General features: G+C 38.0%; 1 long non-coding RNA gene across 1 annotated transcript; it reads left to right on the forward strand.

The window, feature by feature from the left end:
* The first annotated feature begins 594 nt into the window (after positions 1 to 594).
* Positions 595 to 10694, forward strand: LOC148977026 (uncharacterized). The gene is made up of 3 exons (XR_016145756.1): positions 595 to 1215; positions 7255 to 7351; positions 9126 to 10694. It is a non-coding gene; the product is annotated as an uncharacterized LOC148977026 (long non-coding RNA).
* The last annotated feature ends 9928 nt before the right edge of the window (positions 10695 to 20622 follow it).

A 20622-nucleotide genomic window follows, 5' to 3' on the forward strand; every position in this document is an offset into this window, starting at 1 on the left:
TAGTTATCACAACATTGTTTCTTTTGTCAAATCAACTTAAATAATTTATTTAGATCAGATAACATGTAATTTTGAGTTTCTGATGATTAAATCATTCTCCTTCATTGTATTAACTCACTTTTTTCAGTTCAATGAACTTAAAATTTTAAGGCAACCAGGTTACTTACTTTTTTAAGTTAAACTATCAATATTTTTTTACAGTGTATGTGTGAGTGGTTCTAAGAAACCATACATTATGGTGGCCAAATATCCCCACCACTAGGATATTAATACCAGAAATTGTCAAAAGTGTCAGAAGTCTATTAGAAATTTACACTTTAAAAAAAATTCAAATAAATTCTGATGAATATACACTCAGCTCCACACCAATGCAGGTCACTCATTTTATCTGAACAGCTTATTGGTCTCCAAGGATTTTAAATACACCATCATTAGTTTAAAAAAAAAAAAAAAGTACTTTTCCTAACTGGCATTTTTGCCCAATTTTTTTGCCCAGACGCATTTGTTTAGGTCGGAAACCCTAAACTTTTAATAGCCAATGCTGGTGGTTTAGAAGATTGTTGTGAGATATTTTTACTCACTGATGGCACAGCATCCTATCTGACTCTCACCCTTTTATTAATAAGTTCTCTTGCACACCACGTGAAACGTTTTTTTTTTTTTTTTTTTTTTTTTTTTTTTATACAAAAGAGCGCAGATGTGACAACTTTGTCCCAACGTTATCTTTTAGGCTGATGAATGTACCAGGCCTTTGAGCACCTTACTGTTGTGATATGATTGTGTTGTGTTCGGAAGTGAATTGTATTGTGGACTCCTATTTTGAAAAGGAAGTCGGAACTTTCAAAGTGTTGTGATCTGACGAAATGTGTGTATGAACGGAAGTGAAAGAGTAAACAAGATGGATGAAGGTCTCTACTCCTGTCTTGTGTTTCTCTACTTAATAACTCCTGACAGACACAGATTGGTTGCTAACAAGCTTCTCCTAGCCGATCTCAAGCTCTGAACGGTGAAAAGTGTAGGTCACTGTAACAGTTCTGTTGATGAAAGTTGACTCAGATCTGGAATCCGTTCAGGAAGCTCCCACTCACAGCCACTCACAAAACATTCTCCTTTCACGCTATGCAGCAAATGAGCCAATTCATTTCCAGCCGATAAGAGCTCACGAGAGGCCTGATTTCAGCTTAATCACTTCATATTCTTGGCGAACATTTGTGGGTATGTTGTTCAAATGTTACCTCTGTGTTGTGTGAGAGCTCATAGTCATTCTTCGAGAGATGTGTGTGTGTTAATGAGAGTGCAAAGGGAGCTGGGCTGTTTAACAGGAGTCATGTCTTTGTGTTGGCCTGCGTGAAGCGCTTTAGTTAACAGTGAATAATGGTGCTTGATTACAGCCCATGAGACGGCACATTGCTTAAAATCAATTCTCAATGCAATTACCCACCGCAAACGCCTCCCCTCTCTGCCGGACAGAATAGGAAGTGATTGTGTCAAAGGACAACATCATCTCTGCAAATGACTTGTTGCCTCTTCATATAGGGCCATTAGATGTGGCAGAATATCAGTCAGGAGACCTTTCAGCACACTCGATCTCATATGTACATATTCACACCTTAGAGAGTGCAGACATGCTAAGATGTTGATTTATTTGTAGACACATCGGAATAGATGCGTATCAGGCTATATACACACATCGGAAAAGCTACAGTGAAGTCCAATTACGAACACAAACACTCAATTGAATTATTGATACCAGTTTAGCTTAGCTGTCTTTCTCTGTTGTAGTGTAGTTTTGGAGTGTTATTTGCAGGCCTGGTGCTTCAACAGGATCTAAAGTTGCTGGTTGGTGCACAGCAAAAATGTCCATTGGCAATTAAGATAGCATAGTTTGTAATGTGGTCTTCCATGGGTTATAGAAAATACCTCAAAATATCTGAAATTGGTTACATTTTTATAATTTACTGATTGCAAAATGTGTTGGTCTAAACTATACTTTGGGAATTATAAGTGTTTCATGATTGTTTCAGTTTGTTATTTAGCTTAACATCCAATAATAGGCTGTTTAATTGGAGGTTCCACTGTGACAACTTATCCAATACCACAGGTACCTGCAGGGTTTTTAATTTTGTTTTCATTAATTGGTATTTTATTTTGCAAAGATGCAGTTAATTGATAAAAGGTGACAGAATGGAAGGTGATGTTACAAAAAAATATTAGCACCAAATCAGCATGTCAGAATGATTTCAGAATTGATTTCGTTTCAAGGATCATGGAGTAATGCTGGAGTAATTGCTGCTGAAAATTCTGACTTTACCATCACATGAATAAATTACATTTTAAAATACATACAAATTATCACACACAAATTTATATATACTTTGCAATATCGCTGGAGTAAAAATTGTGACAACTAACCCCAGTCTTCCTTGTATAATGAAGTTTCATGTGGTGAAATGGGTTTCATTATTGACAAGGAGGCTTGTAGTTGACAGTGAAACACTGAGGAAACGCTGTGCGTGTGTGTGGGTGGCCTTTCTCTTCAGAAGGTCTGTGTTGGACTGTTTTTGTGTCCAATTTATTAGTTATTTTATCAGACTTTGAGTGATTGATGTGGCTCTATGGAAACCACTTGTAAATTGTGGTGGTGTGTCTTTACAGCCTGTAACTTACATGTAGGTTAAACACTAACAGAAACACACTCACACACACTACACACTTCACTCAGCTCCACCTTAAAAACTTTACTGACCAATCCTACATTAGTAACTGTTGCTTTCTGCCATATTATTAGCATTGAGAGATTTATTTCAAGGAAAGCGGCAAATAATAATATTTTGCAGTGCCACACTTAATTCCAGCCCAAATGAATTAATTCAGTACTACTTTGAGCAATTTGTTTTTTGGTCCCACTTTATATTAAGTGCCTTCAAGTACTATGTACTTACATCGACAAATAATTACAATGTACTTATTGTGTTCGGGTCGAATTGTAAAACACTTTTCCTGCTTTTGAGGAGTGATACGGGCAAGGTTAGGGACAGGTGTGGTGGCATGGGTAGGTTTAAGGGTTGGTTAAGGGGTAATGGAAGGGTCAACTGTGTAATTACAAATTAATGTAATTACATACATTAATTACAGCTCTTATTACATGCAGGTATTTTCAAAATATAAGTACAATGTAAAAACATATATGTGCACAATAAGTACATTGTATCCAATTTTTAATATCAATGTAAGTACATAGTACTTAAAGACACTTTTATCTTGATGCTCTGATTAAGCAGTTCTTTATGATTTCTCGTATTATTTTATAATTCTCCTTTCTGCAAACAGCCACAAAATCTGTTGTGAGGAGCGAGAGTAATGTGAGATTTTCGGCCAGAACACCTATGTGACACTTTGTCTCTCGTTGTGTCCTGATTCCCTCTCTCACGGTCTAAAACGGTATCTCTTTCAATATCTCTCCCTCTCGCTTTCACACTCGGTGTCCTTTCTTTTCTCTCTCCTTTGCTGTGAAATGTCAAATGGAAATTCAGTTTTTCTGTTTATTGCCCAATAGATGGAGGCAACATCAGGATCACATGATACATAAAGTCACTGTTGCATAGAGAGAGTGTGTGTGTGTCTGTTTGTGGACATGTGAATGTTTACGTGTATATATATTTGGAGAGAAATGAGAGTAAACGGTCGGTGGTTCACAGAAAATAGAGGTCTGATGATGAAAGAGATGGTCACGGGGACATGCCGACCCCCTTCCCAAAGATTCACTGTCGCCTTTGACCCAGACCCAGCTCCCCTCACATAAATACAAAGACAAAGCCCAAAATGCGTGTTTTGAATGACTTACAGAGGATCCGAGTATGTCATCAACTGCCTTTTATATTGGATCAAAATGTATAACTGGCACAAGTTTACATTCTTTTAAACATTACCTTCAAATATGTGAAATGTTTACATAACTGCAAAATAATACAGTAATATATAAACTTTGTTCTAAACAAAGATAGAAAAGATAGTTCCAAAAGATTTTTTTTTGTGGAACATGAAGGGTAAATTCTTGAACATTTTGGTCACTCTTTTCAATAAAATGTGTTCTGTTCCTCACAGACATGGGATTTTTATGTTGACTTTGTATCTTTTTATACGTTTGAAAGCTTATTTATTATTTATTACAACTGTTTACAAAAAAGTGACCTGCACATTTTTTTAATTTCTCTTTTTGTGCTCCACAGAAAAAAGTTGGGCAGTCTCCTCAATAAACAGTGATGTTACTGTTAACTAAAACTTTATTAAAATTATTTTTCTCCATTTGAATAATTCTGAAATTAAATAGTGCATGAAAATATTTTTTAATGATAATTTAAATGTTGCCTTCATGACTAACTGAAATAAAATAAATTGAGGGTTGGAGTACTAAAAAAGCAATTATCTAAATTGAAACATTTAAAAAACAAACTAATACAAATTACAATCACAGAACAAAACTGCTATAATTAGTGAATGATATATAACAAAATATACATTTTAAACTAAACTATCACTTTTAGACAATTTTTACCAAATTCCAGTCAGAAACAATATATCTTTAATGCACTTTCAACCCCCCTTTTTCTTCCCCATCAGCCCCTCACCACAACGGCCCGCTCCCGCTGCAGAACTGTGCCTGTAAGACAGGGCTCTCAGCTAGTGTTCCAGCATCCCGCTGTGTTTACACAGAATCCTGGGTAGACTCCAAGGGTTCCCGGTCTGTGAGACTCAATAATGTGGAGCCTAAAGCGCAAGGCCCACACGGGTACGTCTGTGACTGACAGCGCCCGTATTTACACACAAACACCGTCACATGAGCAGCATCTCCCATGCGGAGGGAGGGAATACCCACATGATCTCCGGTATTCCCCCTCACTCACATACATGACTTCCGGGAAAGCACACACTGGCCCAAAGTGGATTTGTAGAGGTGCATATATTTGCATGTATTTGCATAGCTAATGAGTTTAGGGAGGTTATGTTTGTTTCGTTTTTTTTTTATTTGATATGAATTGTACGTGTGATGGAGTCCGGGTGCAAAAGCCTGTTATACGTCATTCTAGAGATAAAGACGAGCAAAGAACGCGGTCCTGCGGAGAGTGACTGATGAGATTGAGAAAGAAAGGGAAAGCTGGGGTTTAGCCAGAGCTATAGTCGTCAACACTAGCGCTCCCCTGCTGCTCTACATATGTACACCCAGCAAGAGCCTTGCTGGCCCACCTCCACCGCCTCCTTTCTCGTCTGCCGCTCATCGTATGACCATCACACCTTATACATCCTCTTTCTCTCCGCCTCTACCTTGCCATCTCATCCACTCTCATGATATCTCTTTCATTTCTGCCTGAACTCCACACAGCTCTCCTCATCTATCTCCTCCAATCTCTCCCGTTCCTAATCTCGCTCGTTCCCGCTGTAGCACCATCCATCTCCCACAATCTCTCGCTCGCTCCATGAACATGCCTGCGTTCTCATTTATAAACACCCTTGCTTTCATCTGTTTCAGACCCTGTGGCTACTGTTTTCCAGTGCCTTTAGATGTAGCGCTCCTCCATGACGTAATATTGTATTGCTCATGTTGAGTGATAAATTCATATTCCATGTCACATTTCATGGTTGAGATTGAGAATGAGAAACAGTCCTAGAAGCAGTCGCTGCATATCTACATTCCACAACGGGCCCTTTTAATGGACTGTGATGCCGTATTTGTGGTGCAAGCTTGTACGCTTTACCTTCTAGAAGTTTGGGCTCAGAAAGATTTTCTGTAAAATTAATACTTTTATTTAGCAAGATTGTATTAATTTCATCAAAAGTGAAAGAAAAAAATGTATTCCTATTCATCACAGAACCCTGAAAAAGTATCATGGTTTCCAAAACTCTTTTCAACATTCATAATAATAATAATAAATGCTTAAGCACAAAATCAGCTTATGCTTTTGGAAGGATCATGTGACACTGAAGACTGGAGTAATGGCTCTGCCGTCACAGTAATAAATGACACATATTTAAATGTATTCAAATAGAAAACAGTTATTTTAAATTGTTATAAAATTTCAAAATATTACTATTTTTTTACTGTTTCAAAAAAGTGTCGCCGTGGTGAGCATAAGAGTTTTAAAAATAGGTTTCAAAACATTTAAAAATTCTAACCCTGAATTTTTATGGACAAACCCAGCCATTGGGTTATATTTTTAAATTACATTTTTAACCCAATGGCTGGGTTTGTCCATATTTTACCCAAAATTGGGTTAAAACAACCCAGCATTTTTTAGAGTGTATGTAAATTTATATTAATTTATTTATATCATCAGGGTTCATATTTGTGATGAAAGTCCCAGTTTTTAAAATGCATGCTGAAATCTTTAACAAACACTAAATGCTAAAGGAAGTGAACAGCATTGCTGTATGTATTGCTTCTCTCTTGGTTAGGTTAGAAAGGTTATTGATCCACCAGTGGTGTCCAGTGGTTTATTTACCCACAACAAATCAATACTGTGCTCAGCAGTGGGATCTTCTGACCTGATCCTTCTTAAAACATGTGGTGATACTCTTGTATTACAAGCATCTTCAAGTGTTCTGCTCTGCGGATATATGAAGCATTCTATTACCTCGTTATATATTATATATTCTGTTAATTTAGAAGATTATTATATCCAAGGCAACTTGCAGTAGCTGCATTCATGTCGGGAGTAGTCCCGCTGGGGAAACCCAGGGTTAAGTGCCGTTGCTCAGTGGCACAATGTTGATAGCGCATAGTCTGCTCTTTGTGGGATTCAAACCTGCTACTTTTTGGTGACCAGAGCTTGTCATTAACCACTACACCTCCCACAGTTTTACCCATCTGGTGGCAATGATTTTGCCAAGAAATACGAGTTCCAGAATCAACTTCTGGAGTATGTATGATCAATTCATATTTTCAGTTTATTTTTTTGCATTTTACCTTATAGTTTATATTGTACTATTATGGTTGTAAACATTTCAAGAGTAATTATAGATTTATTTGTATTTTTGTTAATAAATCTTACTGATTTTTAAATGTTTTTGTCTTTACATATACGTGTATTGTTGCTTCAGTAAGCATGTAACATACAGTACATACTGTAGCATGTAAAACTATCATTGCCACAATTTCAACTCTAACAGTAGAGCATGGCACAGAGGAATGCATCCACTGATAAACAAGTGGTCTGGAAATTACAGACATTCATTTTTTGTGTGTTTTTTTTTATACAGGTGGCAGATAACAAGGTGACTATAATGGCATGTGAGCAAGACCACACAGAGGATGCAGCACAAACAATAATATATCTTCAGGTTAAAGATGCTTCAGGTTTGTTTTCGAGAGCTTGTTTGGGACCGGGAGAGTCACACAGACCTCCACCATGCCGGTGTGTACTACTAATAATCACGCTTTTCAGCAACTCTTCGTCTCCGCTTGCTTTGTTGTCTCCTCCTGCCTTGTAATCACTTTCTCACCGTGTGAGCACCGGCCACTCTCAGCGTGTTTCAGCACTATATGGCACTCTGCGTGAGAGTGTGTGTGTCACAGTAACCAGTGGCTGTAAGCTCAGCCGGCCTGCTGCTCACAGAGGGAGTTATATGTGTAATTACTGCGTGACCCCTGCTGACCCCGGCCGTCTCGTGTCAGCGGTGTGTGTCGGCCGCGCCGTGCCAACTACCTTCTTGTTAACCACAATGCCGAGGAGGGGACGGTATTTAGGAGTGAGACATGGACACTCAGCAGAGCATTAGAACAGTTCACACCGCTTGTCCATCTGCCAACTGTTCTAAGCACACACACACACACACAAGACATTTTAAAAATAAATAATTAGTTTTATTACCCTCTTATTTTCTTCTGATTGGTTCGGTTCCATTAAGAGAAATCTGACTGGATTAACTATTTTTTTTAAATTGTTATAAAATAGCCAGTATACACATAAAGCCTAACAACAACATAGTAAAATCTTTCAGATTTAAATTTACCATTATAAATGTACTTGGTTACTAATGTAACCTTAGTTCTCTATAAATACACAAGGATTATTAGGAACACCTGTTCAATTTCTCATTAATGCAATTATCTAATCAACCAATCACATGGCAGTTGCTTTAGCGCATTTAGGGGTGTGGTCCTGGTCAAGATAATCTCCTGAATTTCAAAGTGAATGTCAGAATGGGAAAGAAAGGTGATTTAAGCAATTTTGAGCGTGGCATGGTTGTTGGTGCCAGACGGGCCTGTCTGAGTATTTCACAATCTGCTCAGTTACTGGGATTTTCACACACAACCATTTCTAGGGTTTACAAAGAATGGTGTGAAAAAGGAAAAACATCCAGTGTGTGGCAGTCCAGAGGTCAGAGGAGAATGGGCTGACTGATTCAAGCTGATAGAAGAGCAACTTTGACTGGCATTTGTGAAGCCACAACATGCACAATCTTGAGGCGGATGGGCTACAACAGCAGAAGACCCAAGTGGGTACCACTCATCTCCACTAGAAATAAGAAAAAGAGGCTACAATTTGCAAGAGCTCACCAAAATGGGCCAGTTGAAGACTAAAAAAATGTTGCCTGGTCTGACGAGTCTCAATTTCTGTTGAGACATTCAGATGATAGAGTCAGAATTTGGCATAAACAGAATGAGAACATGGATCCATCATGCCTTGTTACCACTGTGCAGGCTGGTGGTTGTGGTGTAATGGGGTGGGGGATGTTTTCTTGGCACACTTTAGGCCCCTTAGTGCCAATTGGGCATTGTTTAAATGCCACTGCCTACCTGAGCCTGTTTCTGACCATCTCCATCCCTTTATGGCCACCATGTACCCATCCTCTGATGGCTACTTCCTGCAGGATAATGCACCATGTCACAAAGCTTGAATCATTTAAAATTGGTTTCTTGAACATGACAATGAGTTCACTGTACTGTACTATATTCATCCTTGTCAAAGTGTTCACTGCAAATGCAGTAATCTTTAGCGCGTAGTACTTGTACGGGAGTTTGCACATCAAGTTGAAGTATAACTAGCCACAACTGCAGAATTTCGAGGTCATGAAAAGGAAGACGATGAAAATTTAAGCTCTTATATTTTCGCATTCTGTTGCCACAGGTCGGAAAAGCACAAAAAGGAACCATTTCTTCTTCACTTGTAAGCAACTCTGATCATAACTCGTCGCACATGATCAACGCTCCTCCCACCTGGACATTGTTTACCTTTTCCGGCTACAGCGCGGGACTGCAGCGAGAGACTTCAGCTTGCCGTCTAAAAGACTATTTAGGTGAGTTGAAACAACGGCTAAGTTGCTAAACGCATCTTGTTCACATGTAGGGTCCCTGTTCATGTTGGACAGACATTTTAATTACAATTTGTGTCTGTTAAGAGGCTCAAAAATGCTCTTTATGTCCATGCCCCCACAGCTGCTGTTTTAGCAGGGTGGGAGCTCTGGGCATTCGCGGTCACAACTCCGTGTAGCAAGCACCAATCCGGTTCATTTTTTTTTCTATTGTCAGTACTCACAAAGGTCTAACGATCAAGATTAACTTCAAAATTGCCCGGAGTTCTCCTTTAAGTGTTTATGTTGTAGGAATAAAATGAGAATATCTCTTTCAATAATGATAACCACAGACCTTATTTACTCATTAATCCAAAACCACCATTCTTAAAACCCTATATTTTCCCTAAGGCTTTTCTCAAGGGAAGCCATGGCTTAAAAATGCTAATTCCATTTCACATTTTACAAACAGAACAGCTCTATATATTGGCTAATTAAATGCAGATAGAGGCATTTAGTGCCAGTTTATGATGAAAATATAACTTCAGAAGTTCAAAACTCAGGCTTTAATAGCTGCAAGCGGCTCAGTGTATCAAAACACGCCATCTCGTTTCTGCCAAAGCTATCAATGGTCCTGTCTATCTTGCTGTGTTTCAACCCTTTGTGTTGTGAATTTGTAATTCTAGGCAATGGTGAATTGCAGTGATTATGTAGCCATAATTTAACCAGGATGATGTGTTTAATTGAATTGTTACTCCCTGATGTTTCTCTCTAGTGAGGATGCTGTTCTGTTGACAGATGTGTTTTGTCTGTGAATGCTTGTTGTTTTCTTCTCTTCATCCCTTGCTGTGTGCGTCTGTTTGCCGCGACTACACGCTTTCTTCCTGAGTTTGTGACCTTGGATGTTTTCTTTAAATGTTAATGTCTAGAATTCCGATATAGTTCTCAGTAGCGTGCATCTCGAGTACGCAGTGTTGCCTTCATACCATTTTCTTTGGGTTGAGGGCTATTTCGTTTGCAAAGTGCAGTGCTGAGAACCTATTTCACCGCAGTCTTCACCCTCCCCCACATCATCCATGTAAATACACACTCGCTTTCCTCTTCTTCTCCTTCCACGCTCTCCTTTTCAGTCTCTAGACTCGTCCTCGCCAGCCCCATCTCTGATATCCACTTTTCTTCACCTTCCCTCTCTCGCCATCTCCTCCTTTCTCTCCTGCTCATTTCCCTCCATCTCTGCGGAGGGGCAATTACCCCAGCGTCTCTAAACGCCGGCGATCTGAGCATCCTTGCACTATGCATTGTCTGCAGCAATTTACCAGCCGCATCTCCAGATGAATGCCTCCATTCACAATTACACCCCCTCCATTAGCTGCTGTCGCTACTATGTTTGGGGGGGGGGGGGGGGGGTTGTTGTCTTGTTATTTTTCCCTTCACGTCTTATAAAAAAAGCAATTAAATGTGGACAAAGCAAGTGAGGATGGAATAGTGCCCTCCTTTCCTCCGACGAATCGAGAAGCTAAGTTTTTAGGCCTTATTTTACAATCTCTCCTTTCCTTTTCTTGTCTTAGGCCCCGTCCACACTACTGCGTTTTCGTTTAAAAACGGAGACCTTTTGCTACGTTTGCACCTCCCATCCAGACTAAAACGGGAAAAACGAAGACCTAAAACGGAGAAGTTTAGAAACGCTGCAGCTCCGTTTTGTGTTTTGAATCTCCGGAGGGCGTTTTAGTGTAGACGACACAAAACGGAGGACTTCAGAAACGCTGACGCAGAGGCTGACGCTCGGTTCTATGATTGGGCAACATGACATCATGACTTTTGCGTAAACATATACGCCACTTTCGAGTCAGGTGGCGTGTTATCTCTACGCATTTTGAGCTATCCGCGTGTATGTCTACGCCATTAACGTCCGCGTCATTCCGCGTGTCCGTACACGCAGTCAAATCTCCAGTCATAAATGCCATTAACCCCAGTGACGGTTAAGTTTAGGGATGGGGTTGAGGTAAGTCATATCTTTTTTTTACCTAGGATGATAAGGGAACAGTCATAAATGCCATTAACCCCAGTGACGGTTAGGTTTAGGGACGGGGTTGAGGTAAGTCATATATTTATATAACGTTATGTCAACGGCGTTCATAAACACGCTGAAAGGCGATTATGCGTCTTGATAGCACGCCAAAAATGGAAATACGAATTGGCGTGTCATACACACGCTACTTCATGAGATCAGCCTGGATTGGGTGTTATTAGTCATGACGTATCCTTCCCTGATTCGCCAACCACTGTTTACACCGACACGCGCTTGCCCAGTGTTGGAGAATGGTCACGTGATCCGCGTTTTCAGTCGTTTTAATGTGGACGGAGATCATTTCTAATACGCAGATAAAAAGCTGGTGTGGACGGAGATCGTATTTGTTTTAATTTTCAGTTTTTAAACGAAAACGCTGTAGTGTGGACGGGGCCTTAATCACAAAATTCACTTTTGTGACACCCTTTCATAGGGGGGTTGGTGACTTTAACTTTCAAGGTCATGAGAAACAATTTCTCGGCATACATCTGACTGGCCTATGATATTAAAATGTTTGTACTGACAACATCCCAGCAACCTCAAAGTGGCATTGAAGGTACAGCCTGGATTGCACTGAGTGATTTAGTATTCCAATAAATCATTGAAACCATCTAATTTTTCCAATAGATTTCAATTTCCCCTGCACAGATCGGCATTGATCGATCCCAGGTACAGGAACATGTCAGGTCTCTCTCAGGACTCTTTTGTGAAGGATTGTTGCAGGAATGAGAGCTGCTTGTTTTTAGATCTGAACATCAGGACTGTTCTTTGCAAAAATAGATTGGCCAGAATATATCTGATTTCTTACTGGGTAATGAATACAGCACACATTGTAATCTTTTGGCCTATATTCTGGCTTAGTTTGTATTAGTCATGCTATTTCTAGAAGTCACCCTAGATGTATTTTTAGATGTCTTTTGGTGCTAATATACACTACTGTTCAAAAATTTGGGGTCAGTAAATAAAAACATTTATTTAGCAAGGATGCACTAAATTGATCAAAAGTGAATTTAATATACATGTAGGTAATGAAAAAGATTGGTATTTACATACATTCTTAACTCTATTGGAGTTAGACAACACGTGTCAGAACAAAATTATTGTCGTTATTATACTTTTGATAATATTGTCTCATGAAATTGATGTTGATGGCATTGGAATTCTGCAGCAGAGCGATGACATCTCAGATCATTATCTGGTCTCATGTACTAAACTCCATTTAGCCAAGGCTGCAATTTTTACTGTTACAAATATGGTGGAACTACTTCTACCACCAAAGATAAATAATGCTTTATAAATAATCTTCCTGAACAGTGCCCACTCCTCAGCATACCAGATACCTTAGAAGCTCTCAATGTTGCAACAGAAACGATTGACGCTCTACTTTCCAGCACTTTCCTTTGTGGTTAAAGAAGATTAAGAAAAATAGTCTGACGCCGTGGTATAAAGAGCAGACTCGTGCCCTCAAGAAAGCAGCCTGAAAAATGGAGAACAGTTGGGAGAAAACAAATGATCTGAAAACAGGTATTTTGCATTTCTTGGTAGGAAAGTGTTATTGCATACATTATTTTCGACTCTCTTGGAAGAAAACAAAAACAAAAACCTCCACATGTAATTTCCAAGAACTGTCCAATACGTGATGGCTACTCTGTCAAGTCTTCGTCATCACTTTGGAACCTGGTTGTGCTCTTTGGTACCAATCTTTCATTTGAAAGCCACATTTTTAGCATCTGTAAAACCATATTTTTTTCCATCTTAAAGGAGTAGTTCACTTTTAAAAAAAAACTTTTGCTGATAATTTACTCGCATGTCATCCAAGATATCCATGTCATTCTTTCTTCAGTCGAAAAGAAATTAAGGTTTTTGATGAAAACATTCCAGGATTTTTCTCCATATAATGCACTTTACTGGCCACCAAACAGTTCAAGGTCCAAAAGACAGTTTCAGTGCAAACTGTTCAAAGGGCTTTAAACGATTCCAGATGATGAATAAGGGACTTATCAAGCAAAACAATCGCTCGTTTACAAACAAAAATAACAAAGTTTAAGTTTTATAAGCTCAAATGGCAACCTTGCTCTGTTCTGTGATGTGCGTTCATGACTCTCCTGTTCGAACTCGTTTATCAAAATGAATGAATCTTTTTTTCATGTCATTTGGTTCATTCAACGAAGTGAATAAATTGACTCAGAAAAAGATTTGTTCATTTTGATGAACGAGTTCGAACAGGAGAGTCACGAACGTGCATCACAGAACAGAGCAAGGCGACCATTTGAGAAATGAAATGAACTAATTTAATAATTGATGATCTTTACAATGGAACTGAATCTGGAAACACTGAAATGCATAATTTTCCTTATCACTGTAAAGCTGCTTTGAAATAATTTGTCTTGTATAAAGTGCTATATAAATAAAGGTGAGTTCACTTGACTTGAAAAGTAAAAGACATGTTTTTTTGTTTTTGTTTAATTTCTAATCATCCAAGAATTCTGAAAAAATATATAGTTTTCCAAAAAATATTTTGCAGCACAATGGTTTTTAACATTGATAATAACAATAAATGTTTTTTGAGCACCAAAATAGAATGATTTATGAAGGATATTGTGACTGGAGTAATGGCTACTAAAATGTAATATTTCACAATATTACTGTTTTTGATCAAAATAAATGCAGCTTTACCATAAAATATCTTCTGCTCAATGAGATCTTAAAAATCCCAAACTTTTGAACAGTAGTGAACCCATTTCTTTATTTTATTTTATTTATATATGTCACTTCTATTGACAGGACTGATGAGTTGTGACAAAAAACCATAAGAAGAAAAATAAGAAATGGAATGGGGAAATTACCCCTGGTGAATTCAAACTCAGTTCATCATACAAATATGCAAGACCACACAACATATTGGTGCATGTGGACTACCAAGCCGTGTATCTGAATTTTTATTGATTATTTTCTTCAGCGTAACTGGCATGCAAGATTTATGTTGATTGGCATTGCATTATGAGGATCAAGGAAATCCCTTGATGGTTAAAAGTTCTGTAATATTGGCAACATTTTATCAATATATTTAAATCAGTAAAAACCATATGTAACACCTTGTAATTTATGACCCTGTGTAACGTTAGACATACCCTATTTCAGATGCTTTCAGGGATGTTTTCTCCTCTGTAAAGTTAAGGTACAGATCGGTTTATGTTGTGGAAGGCTGTATATCAGGTTTTGAATGTGTTGGGGGGGCTGTTCGCCGTCTCTCCTCTGGTTCTTCCCCCAGAGGCAGGAGCCTTATGGATCGCAGGAACAAGGAGGAGAAATAAATTGGAGAGTAGGATAAATCGATGCTTGACGGAGAGGCAAATAGACCTTCCAACCTCAGTCCAAATGCAGAGCTTTGGTTATTTTCCTTAGGGCTGTATTGGATTGGTTGACAGAGGCTGAGGAGAGGCCTCAGACAAGACTTGGCCTACAAATGATGTCCTTTGTTTTATCCATTAACGTTGGGAGAACCTTTACCATTTTGGGGTGTACATTTGTCCGTGCTTGGGGGTAGGGTGTCTGGAGTTTCAAACCGCAATGTCAGATAGAGCATAATTTCACTGTGTGGCTTTTGGTTTGGTAAAAATTCTTGAATCTTGTTGTCTGTGTTCAAATAGTCCTCATGGATCTGAACAAATGCATTTAAATCATGACTTGAACCCCAGACTGACAGTGACACTCAAACCACTACAGTAAACTGAGTCAAGATCAACTGGTCCAAGTACAAATCTCAGTTCTACGCTACAGAGCAAACTTGTCCTAAAGGTCAAACTTTAGAGAGCGACTATGTGCATGCGTGGGTTCGTCTGCTTGTCCATGAGTGCATGAGATGCAGAGCAAGTTCCTAATGTACCCCTTTTCCACCAAAGCATTTCGACAGCCAAAGAACCGGTTCTCGGCCAGGAAAACTGGTTCCAAAGAGGCACCAACTCTTTGCTGGACTAGAACAGTTCTTTTACCACGTCATGCTTACATCGGGGGCTGGGGTGGGATTAGATGGGTCACTCGATTTTCAGTGAACTGACAAAATCATCTAAGGTCTCATTAAAATGTCTTAACTGTTTTGAAAATTAACCGAAGTCTTATGGAATTAGAATGACAAGTGTAAGTAAATGATGGCAGAATTTTCCCTTTAATTTTCCCTCTATTAAGACTTAATTAAGACATACATTTGGTCTATTTTTACATGAACATCAAAAAGTAACCCCTTACTGTACTGTATGTCTCAAATCTTATTTTTCTCTCAGTGTGGGCAAGTAGACAGTCTTAGAAAGTTTTTGTGCATGTATATGATGATGATTACTATAAGAGTGACAAGCTGGTGCATACAAAGTGTTACTATTAAAAGCCTTGCCGGCCAGGATGACGATTTTATTGTCTTACGCTTGCTGGTAACCTGTCACTTAATGCTAACATATGCAATAGACAGTACATTACGGATCGTAAAGCGATTTACACGAAAGCTGTTCCCAGATGTAATTTCCAGGAGTACTTTTTATCTGTAATCTTTGTCCAAACTTGCAGTGTTGTTCCACTGTGGGATTCTGCTGCAAAATCGATGTTTCAATTAGAACAGCGTTACATACCGCCACAGCCTCGTAACACAGTGCATCTCCGACCATCTGCTGCGCTTCCATATGAAGAACGAGACACGTGGGTCTAATCGAGCTGCACATGAGCGATGGGACCAGCAGCTCGCTCATGTCTCTATACAGATTGAGGGGAGTTTGTAGGACCGGTTTCTCAGGTAGGCAACCTGCCTACAATCCCTCCAGTTAATGTGCTTGGGCACATGGCAGCTGTCCCGGAGTTTGTCCTGCCCTATTTGTGGAAAATACATGTACTGTTTCTGAAATAACTTGTTGCCACTTGAGTCTTGACTGACTCTGCTTATGTCACTATAGGCAGCCTTAAAAGTGCACTCCGTAAGTTTTTATTTACTTTTAGCTATTTAGGCTGTTAATAGTCCCAATAGTACCAGTGGTTTTTACCTTTATACTGAGTCTCATGAATTTCAGCATAGTGGCACCCATTATGGGATAAAACCAGCTCCATGTAGAATAAACAGCTTTCTTTGGACTGACATGCTTAAATGTCTCAGTGTACATCACATGCTGTTCATTTCTCCAAAATCAATTAAAATATAAATAACAATAATAATTAATTAGCAAAAGTATTTAGTGCTTCTTTAGAAGTGGTTTGCTCAATTTAAAACCAGTTCAGTGTTTTAAATCAGAGTTTTCAAATGTTAAATGTAATGTAATGGAAATATTGCAATTAAGTGCGCATTTGGAATCCTTAAAATTTGGATTTATCCGCAACCTGTTGTTCTTTGGAAACCATGTTGAAGCGATTAAAGGTTTAGTTGCTCGATTCAAATTAATTCAGGGAGTCAGTCTGTTATTTGGCAGTGTTATTTATTCAGGAATAAGAGTAAATAAAGCACAGTAGATTATTTCTCTCGAATCTCTCCATCTTATGAGATGTGCCATTTGATCATGGCTCTTGTGGGAAGGGGAAAAATACCACAGTTCTTCTCCTGATCCTGTTCAAATGGAATGACACAGATCTGAATATGCTGGAGTCACTTTTGGTGCATGGATGGATCGCATAACAGGTCTCCACTTTGCTTCACAGGGGTGGTCTCTTGTGCCCCCACAATGGATGCAGACATTCGGAAGCCAATTGTAGTGAGGGACAGATTTAACGATGTCTTTGTGTGGATTAATTGCCTGGAATTACTAGATTCTCGGTGCAAGACCTGTTCAACAAGAGCTCTACTCCCCCATTGACAGAGATGGTTCTCCCCATTCCCAAACAATCACACGCACGCGTACGGGCTAATTCCCTTTTTAGAATGAACTGATTCACATTTTCCTAGAATGCTATATACAGTATAACACAGCTTTCAGTATGCGCATTATACATTGACTTTCAGGGACCAGCTATTTGTTTTTTTAAATTGCTTTTTAAACGTAGGCCTACGCCTAATGTAAATATAGCGCAATCTGTTGAGGTTCTTTTTTTGCAACGAAAATCTAGCTATTTGTTTACCTAAAGAAAAAACTTTTTGAACAAAAAGCAAAAGTTTTTTTTTATTGTATGTTTGTAAAATAAATAGGCATGATGTGTGGTGCATTATTGACTTCCGCCAGAAAGCGCAAAAGAAAGCGCGTGACTGGCGTGCTGTTGCTATGGTTACCTGTTTATTTGCGGATTTGGCAACAGTTTTAGAGTAGCCTACATGATCAAACTAACCTTGTAATCTAACTAAAACATATTGTACGTTTGTTTAACTTGTTTAAACCTCTATTTAGGCTACCTGTATGAAACAATATGTAGGCTACTTCTACTAAGACAGCCCCCCCCCCCATTTTTATCTACCTTAATTGCAAGATATTTAGTCAATCTTAGCTCTTTCTACGTTCCAGGTGACCAGACCGTCCGTCAATGATTGGCGTAACTATGAGAAGAGTTTGATTATTGTATGATTTAAAGCATGTCTTTGTAAAATGTAATTAATTATTTTCAATCAGTATTTGAACATGACCGGGATCTTGTGTGAAATCCACAGAGGGAAATATGTTGATGTATGTGGAGACAGTTACCTAATTAGACCATAAAAAATGGAATCTTTGCAGCATGCGGGTCATATAATTATTGTTAATTTAACGCTCAGATTCTCTGTCATTAATTTTTATCCCCTTAAATGTAGTTTGGCAGCGGCTCCTGGAGCTCAGAAATAGATTTCACTGTATTCGAGAGCGCGCTGGCCCTTCCAAATGAATTACCATAGACCCCACAGTCCAAATAACAAGACTCGCATCATTTATGCGTTGTTAAGCCATGTAATTGAACGATCCATAGTTTGCATATTATACCATTAAAGTAATGTGCTTTGGTTTTCTCCCAACACGACTATTTAAGCTTCTGTGGCGTTGTGGTAATTCTCTGAATTACAACCTTAATTGCCATAAATGTTCTTTTGATTTGGGTGATTTCACTGTTACGCTACAATGATGTTCATTATTACGCGGATGAATTTCCGGAACGTGTCTTTAAAGTTTTCTCTCTTTTTTCGTTTTTTTTTTTCACACTTTACTTTAACCCCCATGCGCTTGAACACAATTAGTCTGACTGGATATTGTTTTTGCGTCTTTTGGCGGTTTTCCCTGGTTGACTGACATGTGCTTCTTGTTTTTTAGTGTTTGTGATTTGTCCAATTTTATTTCATATTTTGATATCGGAAAATCATAAAACAGGTCATGTAGAGCACTTTCCAACAAGAACTTTGGAAGTTTTTTTTTTTTTTTAAACAAATGAATTGTAATATTTCAAACAAAATTAGCCCATAAACATGTTTACATTTAAAGGCTATAAACACTAAACATTAATGCTCTCTTTTATAAGTAGCAACATTTATTTTAATTAATTTAATATATTTCATTTCGCCTATAAAAGGCTGATGATTATCATGCTTAAGTAAGCTTAAATGTGTTGAGAGTTTTTGCAGACCTATGTGACTTTATTGGGTTTCCTAGCTTGTTTATCATGTTGGCTGTGATGCGTAATTTGACGGTGCTGTAGGCCTACGCCTTGCATGCTTTAAAGTTCATTAGTTGTGCAAATTACACGTTATTTACTGCCTTTGAACAAGTTCCTTAAAATCAGTTGATCTCTCTCTCTCTCTCTCTCTCTCTCTTCCTCACTCTCCCCCTTTCTTTTTTGTTTCTTTTTGTCTTTTGTCCATTACCCATTCTGATTTACGTAGAGCCTTCCAGAGGAGGCGATACTGGTGACGTATGAGGCGTTGTTTAATTTACTGCTCTCTATAGCAACCAGCAGCGCTGCTGAAAAAATGTCCCCCTCCTCGGACAATGTCGTGTGCTTTTCTTTACAGAGGCTCACAGAGGAGCCAGCTGGTCAGCTTTAGACACCTGCGGTCCCAAACGGCCCACTCTTTTCCCTCGGAAATATTCCTTTGACGTGTGCTACACCATGTAAACCCAGAGAGAGAAAATGGATTTAAAAAAAGATTTATAGAGGCAGTTGTTGGCTAAAAGAGATTTGTAATTAGATATTGAAAATACCCATTAGATGTATGGAGTAATTATATTTATAGAATTATATATTTAATTAAATTAGACATAAAAAGTAATATAAATCTACTTGTCACTTGCTTCTCCGAATAAATGGCACTAAAAGAACCATGCTCTGCACATGTGCTTCTGTCAGTCAGATGTGTCATGTTTGAACAAAATCGACATCTTTGTTTTATCTGGGATCACTTAAAGTTTTATCTTTATATCACTTAAGTTGAATCTATACAATTCATTTCATATTTCATATTTTGAGAGTTTTTTCCCCCTTAATTGTTTCAATCTTTTATTTTATTTTTTAGTAAAATTTGTTGTACGCGTCCTTACAAACACTTACATAGTAGGCTATATATCTATATATTTTATGTCTTGAAGTGATGAAGTATAGCCTACTGCTACAAACATGAGAAAACATAGCAACATAAAACATAATATCACGTTTCTTGTTCTCATTATTATTTATAAAACTGTTGTAAAGTAGCAACATTTATAGCTTTATAGCTTTGTAAAATTATATATATATATATATATATATATATATATATATATATATATATATATATATATATATATATAGAAACGAATGTTAAATTAAATAACCATGGTCCTCAAAGTAAATACCAATTTTACAAAGCTAAAATTTCACTTTAACAAATATTCTCCAGATACAGCATCATTTCATTAAGATAAAAAAAAAAACAGTTATTTGTTAAAGCCTTGTTTGTGGCAGTTCTTAAAATTCAAACACCTGATTGAGGCAACCGACATTTTAAAAGCTAGTTAACACCTTTTCCCTCATCTAAAGCAGGAAAGTTTTTTTTTTTTTTTTTTTGTTCCTTAGAACTCTGAACATTTGCTGTAAAGTCCGTAAAGTTGACTTTGTCCAAATACCTTATAAATAAATATACGAAGAGTTCAGATGCAAAAGCCTCTAAATGCCATTTGAAATTTTCTTCTTTAATGATGATTTTTTATCAAACTTGTATATTTAAGTTCAGTAATTTCACTTAAATAACAATTAATAGGTCATTATCATTGCCATTTAAGTGAAATCACTGAACTTAAATATACAAGCTTGATAAAAATGATCATTCTAGAAGAAAATTTCAAATGGCACTTAGAGGCTTTTGCATC

The sequence above is a fragment of the Pimephales promelas genome, chromosome 12 (assembly GCF_988280905.1).
Source record: "Pimephales promelas chromosome 12, fPimPro1.hap1.1, whole genome shotgun sequence".
NCBI classification, from domain to species: Eukaryota; Metazoa; Chordata; class Actinopteri; order Cypriniformes; family Leuciscidae; genus Pimephales; species Pimephales promelas.